Source organism: Blennius ocellaris (assembly GCF_963422515.1).
Source record: "Blennius ocellaris genome assembly, chromosome: 2".
Lineage (NCBI taxonomy): Eukaryota > Metazoa > Chordata > Actinopteri > Blenniiformes > Blenniidae > Blennius > Blennius ocellaris.
Genome location: NC_137651.1, coordinates 17,785,231 through 17,802,133, shown reverse-complemented (window position 1 = coordinate 17,802,133; position 16,903 = coordinate 17,785,231).

Genomic DNA, 16,903 nt, shown 5'->3' with positions numbered 1-16,903 from the left:
TACTACAGAAACAGAAACACTCATCACCACTGTTCTCTACACTGGGAAAGCAGAGGTACAAAATGTTAATGCCCTGTTGGATCAACATGCAAGGCAAAGAATGATGCTTAAACTGCCAATGAAATGTCTATCGTCAAAGGTTGGACAGTAGAAAGTATGGACATTTTTGATTGAGTCAATCAAACAAAACAAAAAATATATAAAAATATACAATATAAAAATACAATACAATATTTCTTAATGATCTTCATGCCATGGAATGTATATGTAGAGAAGATTTGGTTCAAGAAAGAGCTGCTTTGGCCAAATCATTTAGAAATAAGAAAGCTTATACTCTCCAAGAATAATTGAAACAGTTATCTGACAAAGTAATTTGGAAATGTAAACTCATATTAATATCCAACATCCATCCTGTGGCCCATCCGCAACAACACTGCCTCGAATAAGTGTCAGATTTACAGAAATTGCACATATTCAATAGGACGCTGGGAATTATTTCAACGCTGGTGAATGTTTTAATCAAACATTATCTGACAATAGAAAATCACTTCGCTTGCTGTGAACATCTTTCCCAGGAGAGGGTGGATCAAGTCGATGTTTGTATAATTTCCTCTTCCCAGTTTTGATCTGATCTCATGTCAATATTTCTCAAGACATTTTTTCCCCCATCCCAACCGCATAAGGCTGAACCAATAAAAATGAGGGGTGAGAGGATAAGCAGAGTATGATTGACTGCTCGGGTAATAGCACTGCTGTCATTTTGTCAGTTATTGCAAAGCTTTTCCACCAACAACCGTCGCCATCCAGCAGAAGTACTTTGACTTCAGCACAGCCTGACTGTAAATACCTACTCACTGCCTCCTGGAGCTGCTGGAGTCTATCTTCATGTACACTTCTCTTTCCATCTTAAACTAATCCACCTGTCTAACACAATTTCTTAGGTGTTTCTTTTGCAAACCTCTTCCACTATTTCAAACCATTCTCACTTCATTGCAATTGAAATGACAAGAGCAAAAAAGAGAAAGGGCAGTTGAGAGTATGCTAATGAACCTTTACTGAGAAGATCAACTAGGACTATCAATTAGAGTATTAGAAAGGGACTAAGCTTGGGGGGTGAAGTACGAAGACATGGCAGACAACTGAGACACAATTATTCACTTCAGTCAAGAAGTTTCACAGCCACTCACTCCCAGCAGTGCGATTTTTTTTTTCTTTTTATCATACTGCTTTCCTTTCAGTCAAATATTCTGATGAATTCCTGCTGCTCATTACTCTTATCGTGCATACCAGCAAAAGCAAAACTGTCAAACTGTCCTATAACGTCCCACAGTTCCCAGTAGAGTGTCATTATTCTGCATGCTGGGCAGAGTCAGGCCATCAGATCCAAATGTGAGAGGAAGGATCTCAGAAGATTATCAGTCACAGAGGGACACGTTCAGTATGAATGAGAAAGGAAGTAGAGCCTAATTAATCTACATAGTCATCGACAGGTTAAAACACTAAGCAGGGAAAGATTAGATAAATAAACAGGCAGTGCTTTTTGACAGTCATCCAAATAGAACTATGGCAAAATGATAAATACTGCCATCAAAACTTTGTACATGGTAGATTTCAAATACTTGCAATTATATTCATCTATGTAGTTGTATACAGCCTTAAATAAAAGTGTACATCTTATGTTGAAACTAAATGTACAAAAATAGTAGAACATTCATTCATCTGGACTGGCTAGAATCAAACAAATCACCAGTCCAGCACAATTCTAAATCTACCAGACGTATACTTGGCATACACAGTCATGGCTACAGGCAATTTAAAGCCACCAATTAATCAAACAGTAGGGGAACAATGAGAAAAGCTGTGAAAACCTAGAGAGCATGCAATCCACAATCCACATGCATTCCACCTGGCATGGAATACAACCAAAGTCTCTAGAAATAACAATAGTATTATTATTATTAATAATAACAACAACAACAACAATAATAACTACAACAACAATAATAACAATGACAATAATAACAATAACAATAACAATAATAATAATAATAATAATATAAATGACATGTATATGAGTAATTTACTTCAGACAAGATATGGAGGATTTTAGCAGCTAACAACCAAATATCCTCACAGAAATTCCAGAATCAATTTAATAAATGTTTCATTTATCAGCTTCACACTTTTCTAACAAGTTAAATCACAGTGAGACTAAAGTGACATGACACCCTGTGTTTGCTAGAAGCAACAGAAAATGAATCTGTAAAGTCCAACTGTGTTTCTTGTTCTCTCACATTAAAGCTGTCATCCTTGGAGACCTCAGTCAACACCCGTATGCTCCCAGATCAACAGAGAATGTAGTACTTCACTACTTCCCACCCAACACACTGTATTCTAGATGGCACTGCTCTTCCATGGATAGTATAGACTCTCAATTTATTAGAATACATTTTTTTTTTTTTTAAATCAACAATAAACAGCTTCTACCCTTGAGCAGTAAAACCCCTTCTTCGTCAGCTCCCAAACATTCGAGTACAATGATGCTTAATCCCCTCTCTTCTGGTTCATGCTTCTCCAAGATTCCTCACAGTGTTATTTAATGTCCAATACACACTCTGCTCCATCTTGCTCAACAAGGTCTGATCATCATTCAACCGTTGGTTAAAAAAAAACAAACAAAAAAAAACCACCTCCCTATTTTACGTCACATTCTATTGTATGCAGCTTATTTTGAATGGATTGCCAACTGTATGAGTCTGGCTTCAGATTGCCAACCATTTAAATGTATAAACCAAAGTGTTCCATGTGATGGTCATGATGCAGCTTCACCTATACAAGCTTTGATTGGGTTACTACATATATGGAGATATATTCCATCCAATAAATCCATATATCATGTAAAATATATTTTCCATTGATCACAGAGTGCATCATTAATTAATCAAAACATTGACAACAAACATGAAGAAATAAAGACAACATTTAGAATACTTTTTTTCCAGTGCAAAGACAATAAAAATTGATTTTCAATTATTTTCCTCACTGATTCAGTGTATTTCACTGAAATGGTCAACTGATGGTCAACTGTGTTAAAGTGATCTGATGGAGAGCATTCAAAACTACAGTGACCTGGATGAATCACCATTCAACTCACACTTCAGTAAAATTAGACATCATTAACAATGCGGCGAGTTTGAAATATGTGGGATTCAAGAGGTTGCCCACGGTCATTGACGAGTCAAGAGAGAGGTTGAGGGTTCTTGCTCAGAGTGAATGCACTCTTTTACTCTTTTTTCCCCTTTAAAATGGTGTGGTTTTTGAGCACTCAAACACATTTACTTGCAAAACAGGGCAACAATATATCGTTTTTATTGTCAAATGTATTTGTACTATAATATTGTTTTGATGAGAAGTGTCAAAATGCTGTGAAATGGTGAATTATGAGCCTTCATTCCACACTCCCATCCAGGAGAGTTGAAGACAAAACACAGCCTTGGCGACTGGGTGTCTGGGAGTCCGAATGTAGATCAGGTTTGTTTTCGTCCAGGCGCTTCAGCTTTATCTGTCGACCTTGAGTGTCTCTGGTCTCCAATGCTGCTCCAATTGTAGCAAGATTTTAGCTTCCCAACCGAGTTCGAATATCCTCCAAGATCGATCCAATTTCGTGTAAACGTTCAAGAGTCGTGACCTGCGTACTCTTGAGTTCGTTTATCACATGAGTCTGAGTGTTCAAAGCTCGGCACAGTCCTTCAGTGACGATGGGCAGCCTTCCCACATCCTCGATGGAAAGAATGGCCAAACACAGGGACCTCCAGGAACCCCAGGAATCCAGCATGTATCCGGCTGCAAACGTCCCATCGGGACATGCGGGCTCTCCTTTGCCCGATCTCCGTGTCGTAAAAATGTGGTCGATCGCAGTGAGAAACTAGTTGATCAATTCCATGGCTCCGGTTAAATTCGGATGTGGGAGTGAAGAGAGTCTCTTGATAGATCAGACACGAGACAGTACAGGACGGGAGCAGCAAGCGGGGAAGACGAGGGGGAGAGAAGAGAAAAGCGTCCGCCTTCGCTGAGAGCCGGAAGAAGAGCAGAGCCAGAACCCAGGTGTGTTTGAGCAGGGAAACATCTAAAACATGCAGGACCGTGGCTCTCGAGGACCAGGGTTCCCCACCCCTGCAATAAACTATAAAAGGCTTGCTAGCATTACCTAGACATTATCACCCTGCCATGATACCAGAAATAATCTCTTCTGAGGACCTGATTAATTCATCTGAGGAATGGAAACATTCCTTTGAAGGGGATAAGCGAGCCATGCAGCTGAGAAGTCCTACTGTAACTCAATGAGTAATGGCCTGTCTCATGAACACATCAATATTGAATTAAACTCCAATAATTAATTAAAAAAACACTTCCCACATGATCTCTTTGCATATAATTGTTCATATTAAAGCTCATATTTATAACTTGCAGCTTTTGTGTGACATAGAAAAAACAATTCTCAAAAATGGTACACACCTAAAATCGTCTCATCAAATATGTAAGTTTTTGAACTACGCACCAGATGATCCTTTGCTCACAGATAATTAATAATACTTGCTTTTCTTACACATAATGGTGAACCTTTACCCTCTTCATTGTGAGAAACGCTTCCAGCTGATTTTGCCAAGTTACTGACTTGTTGCCATTTAACCTAAATGATAATCCAGCAGTTTTTGTTGATTTACTTTTTCTATTTTTAGTGCTACAGATACTATTTTTACAGCCGTCTTTTGCCCGTGTTCCAATTCCATCATTGTATGTCTGATTGTGAATATACTATATACTCACAAGTCACCATATGATACAGTATGCTTGAACAATCTATTGATTCCTGAACACTGTTTGGATGGTCAACATTTTGCCAACATGATTGAGTGATTTATCCTAACTCTGGTTATCTGCTAAAAAAACTAAAACGCTGAAGTGAGAAGTTAAAGTAGGATTGAAGAGTAGCACAAAGTTTACGTGACCAAACTGCAGAGTCTCTCTCTCGTTCTCTCTGCGCAGGGAAAGACAATCAGCTGAGGTAACATTTCTCTGCATCACTCCACTTCACTTAATAAAAACACAAATGACTGAAGAAGTGGCAGAAATGTAAATTAGATGAGTCAAATAGTTTTGGCACTTTTCTAAAAGCATTTACTCCCAAGGAGAGAGAAGGACATCTTTTATCATGGTGACTTATGGTGAGATGGAAAGGGCAGCCTCATCCCTCTTTCTATCGAGTTTCATCATAAAGGAGTGTAACACTCTACATAGCTTAGCTCAGTCACACCAAAACGAATATTTGATTTGTTTTTCCTGTTTTTTGTTTTTTTTTGTCTCCACATTTTAGTTGCTCTCAGCCCTCCATCTTGTGTTTGCAAAAGGTGTTACAGTATGGTTGGTGAAAATTTTCAGGCAGTGTCTACAGTATATTGAGGATCTTTTCATCTCCCTCTTGAACCCTGCCACCACAGGGCTCTGTTGGATTATGCGTTTAGAGCTGCTCATTAAGCATTTACACCTCAGTTCCATCAGGGGAGGATTAGGCCCCTGCACCTTATCGCATACCAATATCTTAAACACACTACAGGAAAAACATTGATGAAGGTAATATATCAAGGCCTCAAGTATGGTTATGTTTTAGGTAGGTACAGCTACTCAATATATCTTGATATACTACACAATGATAAGCTAATCATAGGCTTGGTCACACCTCCGATTAGTGTAGGATGGATGGATGGATGGATGGATAGATAGATAGATATAAATAAAACTGAACAACTATGATAAACTTGTCATTGTGTAGTATATCAATATGTATTGAGATTTGTGTTCATTTAATCCGTTACATATGATACATTTGAATAACTACTTTAGCCATTTTGTATTTCCAAATGACTTTTTTTTTTTCATTTTGATTAATCATTTAAACACAGAATAACATCTCATCATGTGGTGGATGAAAACGTAGGAAACATTATTCTTTGCTCACCTATATTTTACATTATTAGGTGCTGAAAGTGTTCTTACTGCAATGCTTTGTGCAAGACAATTTGAATTTGATTATGTTGTGTTTTATACAATGTTCTGAGCACATTGGGGGAAGAAAGAGGACCTGTTTCAAATGTCATCTCAAAAGCTCATCACTGATTCAACCATTATGAATGCCTTTCTGTTTACTGATTGCTAAATAAAAGCAGCATCCTCTAAAGCACTTTTTTTTCCTTTCACTTCTGTACTATGGACCGATATGTGACAGCATACCGTTGAGAAAAATAGTGCAGAACCGACATCTTAAGGCAACAATAAAGAAATGCAGTGTGGCATTTCAGTGGAATCAGAAGCAAAAAGGGCATTTGAAAGCTGAGGTTTATGAATTTTCCGCAACCTTTATAGAGATGGCAGTTACAAAATCAGAAGCTTTTCTGTTTAAACACTTTCAGTATCATGGGGGGCCCTCAGGGTACTGGAAGCTGCCAGTGAGTCAGGAACGATGGGGTGCTGCATGGCTCTTGCTTTGTGTGTGTAGATTGCACATTAAGTGTTTCATCGCCACCCACTTCCCATCCCCTCCATTGTTAATGTGAACTCCTACGTCCTGCAACCTTCAGCCCCGTATTTCACCCCTACCCACTCTTCACAAGGGAATCTGGCAGGTGAGGCTGGACTTGACTCATTTGCTGTGGGAGACAATGGACGCATTTAATCAAATGCCTGCGAGCAAATGGCTTCAGCAGGGCTCGGGGTAGGGCCAGAGTGCAGTGACTTGGGTGAGTATCAGACAGCAGAGATAAGTGAGGGTGGACGTCCCTCCAGGTAAAAACACTTTAAGGGCAAGGCAACAGAGGGAATGTCCAACAAAGGCAACAAACACCTGATAAAGGTTGAATGTAAAACTCTTCATTACACTGAATGAAGTATGAAAAACCTTTGCTGGTCATAGTTTCACTAAATGCTGATGTAACTTGGTGATAAAGAAAACAGCAGCAAAAAAAAAAAAAAAGAAAAGAAAAATGCATTGATTTCTTTATTTGAATAGCATTTCTACGACTATATATATATTATGTATAGTCATTTAACTTTTGTGCATCCAATTGTAATCAGTTCAATATGAGTCTGTGCCACAATAAGGAATTGGATTGAGGGATTGGATAGAAAGAGATGAACACTCCATGAATAAAAACAAACAAATAGAGCAGTCGGGGTGAACTATTTCACATTATGACTAATTATATTCCAGCAAGTGGCCTCTAGTAAACAGAAAATGCTGACATGCTGTCACTAAAGTGTGTATTTTGCATGCATAAGTAAACTAATTCTCCAACTGTTTTCCCTGTGACAGATGCAAAAGTAAGAGCAGTCCCCCCTAATGATTGGACTTAAGGTTTATACTCCATAATGAAATGGAAGCATTTTGTTTCAGTGACTGCAGCATTTTTCTCAAATTAGATAAGAATAGCCTTGAGGTACTCTGCATATATACACTGTTTAATGTCTACATTTTCAACATAATTATGCAGAGGGATAAAGTAAACGCACTGCACAATGGATTGAAATCTATCTGAAAAGTAGTCGCTACAATTGAAAAAAGTGAAGAAAAAAATATTTTCCCAATTACACTATTCCATGTAATACATGTCAAGCCCTTAAAGCCGTCTATGCCATGTCTGTTATGTAAACACACGTCGACACACAGACTTCTGCTCATCTTCACTATCTATGCATTCTTTTTTTCCAACTGCTTTCATGTGTTTTTTTTTCTTCTCCCCAAGACCCTTTTTAGTACGCAAGGGAACAAGATGCTGCACCTCCATCAATCACTGAGAGCAAAAGATCAACAGCAGACAACATGGATGACAGAGCAGTGAATGAACACGTCCAGTGTACTGACTGAGGCCTGAGGGAGCAGGCTGACGTCTACCCAGAGGCTTTGATATGCCGACAAGCCTGGAGGAGCAGGCCGTGTTCAAACACCAAACAAGTGCACCATCTAAGCACAAACATAAAAGTAACACTCAGGAAGAATTGTGCACGTCATTTGTCATTAAAAAGCATGAACTATTTGTTTACACTGCCCAAAGCATGCACTTCCTCATAATAACACCTTTAGAAATAACATTAAAAAAAAAAACTTTAACAACATGGCAAAATAACAATTTAAAAGAAGCAATCTTCAGAAGATATGAGGTTTTTTTTATTTTTGGATTTTGTTTTTGCAGATGTACCCAGAAAAAAATAACACTGACAAACATGAGACTAAAAAGCAGTGAAAAACAAATATGAGTAGAGAAAGATATTAACAGCGAGGTAAAGTATTCTTGATCAATCTAAGACCATGTTTACACGACAGTGTTTCGAGGTGTTTTGAAAACAATGTCTGTTCACACGGAGAAGGCAGAAATGCTGACAATTATGTAACTTTGCACCGCCCACAATTTTAATCACACTTAGTCACGCAGGGTCTTGAGGGGATAAGCTGGCTTTCGGGGTTCTGCCGCTGGACAGCGGTAGAACGCCCAGGCCCCCGCTACCCCTCAATTTTAAACCGCACCTTAGACACACACATTGCACCCACCTCTTCAAAACACAAATACACATGCATCCAACACCCCACAGGGTGGGTGGGGGGGGGGGGGGGGGGCTCCCCCCAGCACCTCCCGCTGTGGTCCCACCGTGTTCCGGGGTGAGTACGGCTGGAGTACGGGGGACACGCTCGCTCGGCCGTGGCGCTCCCGGGGGGGCTGGGTAGTGGTTCTCCCTCCCTATTCACAGTTGGATTGGTGGAGGATGAGATCCTGCAGTGGCCTGGTGGGGGCCTGGTGGGGGGGGGTGGCATTGGGGCTCCTGGGGGTTGGAGGGTGGCTGTCCTCCGGCCGGGCCTGACTAGGCCTTCGCTCTTCCTGGTCTGGGTGGGGGGGCTGGTCTGGGGCTTGGCGGCTAGGGCCCTCTCTGTCCCGCCGGGGTAGGGGGGGTGGTGGGGGGGATGGCCCCTGGGGGTGCGGCGGGCTCCGCTGCTGGGATCGGGGGGGCTCCCTGCCCATGTGGCCTGGGGGTGCCGCACTGGCCGGTCCCGGCTTGGCGGCTCGGGTCGGGGCCTGGGGCTCTGTGCCCTTTATCTTGTGGGCCCCTCTGGCCTGTGGGGGGGGGGTGTCTTCTCTGCACGCTCCGTCTGGTGCCTTCCGGGTTGGGGCGTGGCTCTCCGGGGTGGTTTGTTGGGGGCTCCCTGGGTCCGGTGGGCCGCAGGATACCGGAGTGGCGGCGTCCGGCCCTGGTGGCCTCGGGCCCCGGGGTGGTACTGCGGGCCCCCCCACAACAGTTCCATTCACATCCAGAGGACAAACCACACACACACACACACACACACCAAGATCAAATAATTAAACAAAACCAAATTAGAGGTTAGCCTGTTTGGGGTTCATTGTGAGCTCACCAACTATTGGGTGCAACAAAAATAAATAAATACAAATCTCACAATTAGTTAGGCCTTCAAACCTTACTGTCCTGCTCCAACCTTCCCTCATTTATCTCCACGTTGACACACCAACCATCTGTTCACTGACCAGGCCACCCATTCCCTGTTGCCTTGTCTAGACCAAAGTACAGGAGGTGACAGTGGAATTGCTGCAGCCAAAATTAACAGATGGTACACCTTCATTAATATTTGTTACTTTATGTTTTTGCATGTGCCCTAACAGTCTCTCGGAAGACAGAAATAAGTCAGTGTAGACACAGAGTTGAATTGAATGTAGATATGGATGTTGAATCTTTGGTACTTTTTTTGAAATCCTACTATTACGCAGTGTTGCTGTATGGCTGCTCTCTGATTTGAATGATTTCTAGCTCCTGACCCAAGGCAACCTCTAATATTTACCAATTTATATCAAGCTCTCCAGCACAAAACCACAATAAGGGCATCACTCAAACTGAACCTCAGCTGACCCTGAATCAGGGCTCTTCTGTATGTGCATGAATCAGAACTGATCATTACTGAATAGAAGTCCAGTAGAGCTCATTTACTGCTTCTACAGAGTGATCTGGTTGGTATCGATTGAAATAAGTGAAGGCAGAGCAGTGTCGCCCTGTCAGCATGTTCTGTTTGCTCACAAGCAATAAGCCTTCATATCCAACTTCAGTCATGCAACACCTAACTGCTGTGGCCAGAAGGGTAGAGCAAATCATCGTAGAAGCATCTCTTGTGTGTCTTATAACTTACATTTAACAAGTTAGTAGTGTGCATATGCTTCTTCCAGGTCACCTGATTGTAAATCTTCCATTTTATTCTATTGTCATCCTGAATTCTCGAGCTTGCAGTCCAGGAATATGAGCATGGCAATTACTCATTAATGGCGATGAGGAGTTGGATATCAGAAAATTATTTTTAAATTATTTCAGATTAAACTGCCCCCGAGCATGCTTCCAGGCAAACTGCCACTTGTTCTTCCAATTAGCATATTATCCCAGCATCCAAGAGTTGTATTTAGCCAGCGACTTCAAATCAATCTCGAGATGAAGAAGCTGCCGAAACGACAAGGGAATGATGGTGAAAGACCATTTTAGTGTTTTGCATTAAATAATCTGTCTAAACTTTGACCCCAAAAAGTCAAAAGAGAGGACCAAACTGAACTGCATTGTAAATATGCACTTTCATTTGAGTAAACAGGGGGAAACTCCATTTTGAAATGTTAACATGTTGTGTCCTCATAAATCATATCACAGTTGTATGGAATGAGTTAATCATGAAACCTAAAATATATGAAAGATGTGCCATACATTATGTTCTTCACCAATACTGCACAACTCATTGAGATATTTTCATTACATTTCGTCTTCATAACAATATGGGAAAAACTTTACAATTTAAATGCAAAAGTTATTATGGCAATATTTCACCTGGCCGGCCCAGCCAAGATGAAAGTGGGATGCATGTGGTCCCAACTGGAGTGTAAGTGAGGTGGGCATCACTTTTTTTTGACAGTATTTTTCCAACTCCTGCTCTAACTGCAAAGTATTTGATCAACTCTGTGTCTAATCTGCAGAATCACACTTTGGTCATACGAACAATGAGCCAAAAAAAAAAAAAAAAAGAAAAGCATTCAAGCTCCAGACTGAGTAAAGTTTCTAAAAAGAAAAAAAAAAAAAACTTGATGTGAAAATCTCCGAATTGTTTTGTTTTTTGTAACATTAACCATTATGTGGTTAACTGGCTGACTATTTTCATTTTGAGGTGATCCTTAAAAATGTATTCTATTAGAAGTGCCAGACTCACATAACGCCATACTGCCACATAAAGTCTATGGGTTACCAACTCTTGTTTAATTGCATGAATTTTGAATGCTCTTTCCATCTCGGAGGGCTTTTTTTATTCTTCAGACCAGCGAAAACGAAGTTCCTTCAACATCCAGCCATGACCTCGGCTGCATTTCACAAGTGAACCTCATCTAAATCACTCACAAATGACAAGCCTGACCTGTCAATCCATGTGCATAAGAAAACCACACTGAATACGCCCCTCTAGATATACAGTATATGTGTGATTTATCTCACGAATGCTTTTCACCAATTCAAGAGGAGATAGAAGTGTGAGAGGGCACTGTGTTCCCTATTCAACTAGAAACTCAAACATCTAAATAAGTGTCTTCATGAATAGATTTGATGATCATAAAAAAAGTGTTGTGAAATAAGTTGCAGCGGAAGATGGTATTTCAGATACATAACACATGTATAGACTGATTTCGGATTTTTATCCTGTCATGGTGGATTAGTGTGAATACTTAAATCACATTTGAGCTCTTTTGCTTTTAAATGTGTCCCTTCAAATCAAAACATGTTGTAATTGAAAGAAATATAGAGTCTTATCGCTATCGTCATTAATATTTTAATGCAAATGAACACAATAAGGAAATAGAAATTGTGGGTATCACTGCCAAAGTCATCATAAACTGCCAGTATCAGGAAAAAAAAAACCCAAAACAAGTAATAACCTTGAATGCATCCAGAACATGAATTTATATTCATGAGAAAACTTGAGTTTGAGTGAATGATCAATATTAGTTTTGTGCCCTGGGGAACAACATAAGCAGGTTAAACACTTACATTATTAAAATATCAACTTTAGTTTATTTATTCAGGAATATAAGTATCTATATTAATCTAAATTAAACATCTTATGTCATTCTTCATAGTCCTCTGAACAAAACGTGCTTATCTGAGGACTCTTCTTCTTCCATCCCATCCAGTCACTCAACTCATGCACTCAGCTGAAGTAAAGCACTTTGCACCGCGGGACTGTGATGCTGTAAAGTCCCAAGACAAATGAATTCAGTTTAGCTTTTCCTTCTGCTCAGTCTTTCGAGCCTGAAACAATTCATTCTTTGTTTCTTCAAACATTATTTTGTGTCCAAAAGGTGTTTATCTTCTCAAATTATTTCCTGTAGTCAGTGTGCTTTCACAGACACCCTTCTGATCTCTGCTGTGTTAACTAGAATTGTTTTTCCTTTCAAGATCATTTGCATTTAGCTTTTCTTTCTGTGAATAATGTGTCTGCAATAAAAACATTAATAAAACAGGACTTAAAACAATTAATCCTAAAGTATAACAACATATGTGAGAAACCTGTTGCTATGTTCAAAGTATCACAAGTAATGAATATGATAGGAACATAGGAACCAACGAAAGTCATAAATGAGTTATGAGAATAATTTGGGACTCGAACACTTTTGGTTACTATATGGCCGACTAACTTCAAAATACATATTTGCTCCTATACATTATAGTATTAAAAAAAAAGGTGCTTCTTTAGAGGCAGGATCAGAAGCCCTGAAACGCTGCAATGGCAAGTGTGAAATATTTCATAAATGCTGATAACGCTTAGAAATTGATGCCGATTTATTTGAGATCTCATCTCCAGTGAAAATGGCAAAATGTCAGAGGTTGAATGAGGTTTAGCACAGAGAAACAGCTTAGTCCCGCATGGCTGAGAGCACGGAGACCTGGCATATGGATGAGACATGATCTCACCTAGTGGAAGATCGTGCAATATTGATATTAATAATGGAGTATTTTAGGGGCCGCAGGGCTGCACAGGAGGCTCCACAAGACGTAGGGAATATGCAATGCATCCATATTTCAGTAGGAAACTACAGACCTGGAGATACAGCTGTTTCCAAGGGACAATATTAAATCAACAGCAGTGTGAAATAATATTTTACATTTTTTTTAGACAAGGTCAGAAAATTGATCCTCACAGTGATTTTAGATGACTAAATTACCTATCAGCACGGAATAAAGCTTTGCAACTGACGTTCGCTTCAGTGCAACACACAAACATGAGCAAATGCTTTTATGACTGACTCAAATTTTTAATTATTAATGGCCGGGAGCAACAATTTTTATGCGCATTCATGTTGAGAAAAATTAAAGGACGCTGAAGAGAGCTTGAGCCTGAAGCTCAAAGTCAAGACTGACACAAGGGCTTCATACAGACATATAGCCATTTTCAAAAAGCACAGGATATTACCAGGAATATATTACATTCACCTCGGTATGAAAATGTCTCAGAAAAAGTCTTATTAAAGGTGTTTTAACAGACAGGGTGCAATTTCCCAGAGGGATGAGGGAGACCGTATCAACTACTCCTTTAATCAATGCTTTAATTAATGCCAATGGAGATTAATGCTACTTCACAAGCAGATTGTGAAAAATCAAATAAAATACTCATCCGAGCATTTATGGAAAATCACAATGGCGGAAAAAGGATCATGTAAGTTACCAAAGCAATAATCTACATTGAACAACTTTACATTATCTAAAACCCAAATGTGCTTTTTATAGTCCATTTTGGAAAACTTGTAGATCTTTCCCCACCACAGGAGACGTCACTAACTTGTGCCTCCGTTGCATTATTATGATGTCACTAAGTGACAGTGCGGTCCGACTGCCACACCAACGTGGATGTCTTTCACTAAGGACTTTAGGAAGCCTTCTAAGATCTTTCCTTAGCCACGTGCTCTCATCCACGGGGTTAAGTGAAAGTCGATAGATAAGGAGAAAGGAGGGACATTGTGGACGTACCCAGAGTCTGGGTTTTTTTCAGCGGCTCTAAGCACAGTTGTTGTGAAAACGGACACTCAAAACACTACCGGAGTTTTTGTGTTTATACTTGAAAAGGTAAACAAGGCCCAAGACTACATGGCTATCCAAAATACCCCAAACAACTCTGTCTAACCAGCAACTTGTTCACCAACTGAAACACCCCCACAAATCACACCCTGAGAACAGGCTATCAACATACTGACTGCTGTGGGACTGCACAAGACCACAGAATAGTTAGTTCATTTCTAATGAAAGACAACAAAGCAACTCTCTCTTTCTCTCTCTACACACACACACACACACCAAGCTGTATATACATAGTTATAATCTCAGTTTTATTTGTCTTCATTGTAGCTGAATTAAATTTTTTGAAGTATACTTGCTGTCTTATTAATGTGCACAAAGGTTTTTGATGCTTCTGTGTCAAACTCCAAAATAATTTCATCTTTACTGTTAATTCAGATAATTTTAATTAATTTAACTATCAATTTGAATTCCAAATTAATTGTTTAGTATATCTCATGAGACAGATCTAACCGAATTGACTATAATTTCCTGCGAAACAGGTGGTGCTCCCAAGATGTCTGCTACAGATCAGATTGAATTTTCAATTAAATAAATAACTATCTTTGATAATCATTATCATTACCCAAACTGCCAAAACACAACATAACTGTTACCACATGATCCTTATGAGGTTTGAAATCTCTACATAATCGGTGGCCTACGTGTGGACTGCACCCAACACTGCCAATGTCAAGTAATCATTTCACAGCACTGTCTTAAAACAGTTTAAATGATCACTCACTCACATATACATTTAAGTTACAATCACACACCCATGACAATGATCGTGAGGCCTGCCATGCAATGTGTTTGAACACTATCGGGCGCAATGTGTGCGACTTTCACAGGAAAACCTGCCTTACCAGCTCAGCCAAAACCACTCAAAAAGACTGTTTTAGACCAAGATAAACACAATTTAAATGTGAAGCTAAACTGCTATAGCTTGCAGACTGCTGATTACATTGGATGAAGCGCAACCTGTTTAGCTTCAACAGAAGGTGGACACAATTAACAATGCAGGCTGGTGCGAGTCCGATTACTTTTTCTGTCCTCAAACCTGTAATTCTACATATTAAGTATGGCTGTTGTCATCATTATTTATGACTGCGGAGCACTGTTTCAGGGACTAGCTCCTCTGTGGAGTCTCAATGATGCTCTCCGTAATCAATCATTTGATGTAATTCAGATGAGAGTGAGCACAAGAGCCTGAACAGAGCATAAAAATTGTTGCGAGATATGTCAGAATCATGTCAGTAGCTTATGCAAACAAAGGTAGTGTGGATAATTGATTACCTAATATGCAGAGTTAGGTTGGTGAGAGAAATTATTTAGTTGCTCCATCCATAGAGACAATCTCTCATTTTGCAAAAGAGGAGTGCCATGAGGCAATAAAGCTCTAACATGGGTGTTTTTTTCACCATGAGATAGGAATCCAAACTGAGCAAAAGAACAAAAAACAGACAAACCGTCAGATAAATCTCTGGGTCTTCATTACCACTTACAAGCATATTGCCACCATTTGAAAACAAAACAACCAGATACATGTGATTAAATTTGAGGTCACTTCATAAAGAATTAGTGGAAAACTAAAGAATACAAACGTGTTCAGGTAGTGCTGTGGTTAGGGCACAAGCATCCGAAAAAGCTTCATGCGAGGTATGCCACAATTGTAATTATGTGTAGAGAAAAAGCCAAAAAAGCACCAAAAAAACCCAAAACAATTGGGGTGATATTTTAAGCATTTGCTTTTTCATGATTCCTGTGAAGATATTTAAACCCAATGTGTTAAAAAAAAAAGTTCTCTGCATATGTGATACATTTCACCGGGCCTTCTTTTAATATTGCATACGAACATGAAATAAGCCCTGCTCGGTACTCGTTTGCAGCAGCACTCCTGAATTCTCACGTTCCAGATTTTGCTCACATCCTCATTTGTTCAGACTTATCAGCTGTGTTTGGATAATGAGCCCCCCTGTCAGTTGGCTCCAGAGGTACCCCTCCATAAATCAATCTGCACTCATGATATGGGGGAACTCTTGTGAGAGCACACTTCTGTTTGCCAAGCCTGAACTCCCCATGCACCGGCCCTTCCCAGCAACCAACTGTCTTTCCAGCTGTCACCATTCTTTTATGATCATCATCCTGTCTGTTCTCGCACAATACCGAACTTCCACACATTGAATTGAACTAAGAAAGAGTAATTAATGATCTGAAAGTTTCGTCTGAAAAAGCTCGAAGAAGGTACTCTGTTTTATGTTTTTCAAATGTTTTGTTTTTCCTCATTTGATAGGGTGTGTGTACAGTTGAGCTGTTGATAACCTGGAGGAGGATCATACTAATCTCCATAGCACACTTCATTTACCCTGTTAATTAACACCTAATCTCCAGACGTGAAAGACCTCAGCACCACATGCAACATTCTGATTGGCAGCTTGTGTCTCTGATTAATGCTGTGGCTTCACTACAACCACATACACACCCACAGGCGGCTGATAAACCCTATTTTTATCGTCACCCATTGTTGCTATCAACCTATATAAGTGCTAACCTCCATTTATACATGATGGATGAATATATAATTTTTTTTTTCTAAAGGGAATCCAATGTTTCCAGGAAGTCAATGTTAATAATTCAGCGAAATTTATAAATATTAAAAACCCTATTATTATTTTATCTGAAGCAAACTATAGTTAAAAACAAAAAAAGTTCAAACCAAAGCATT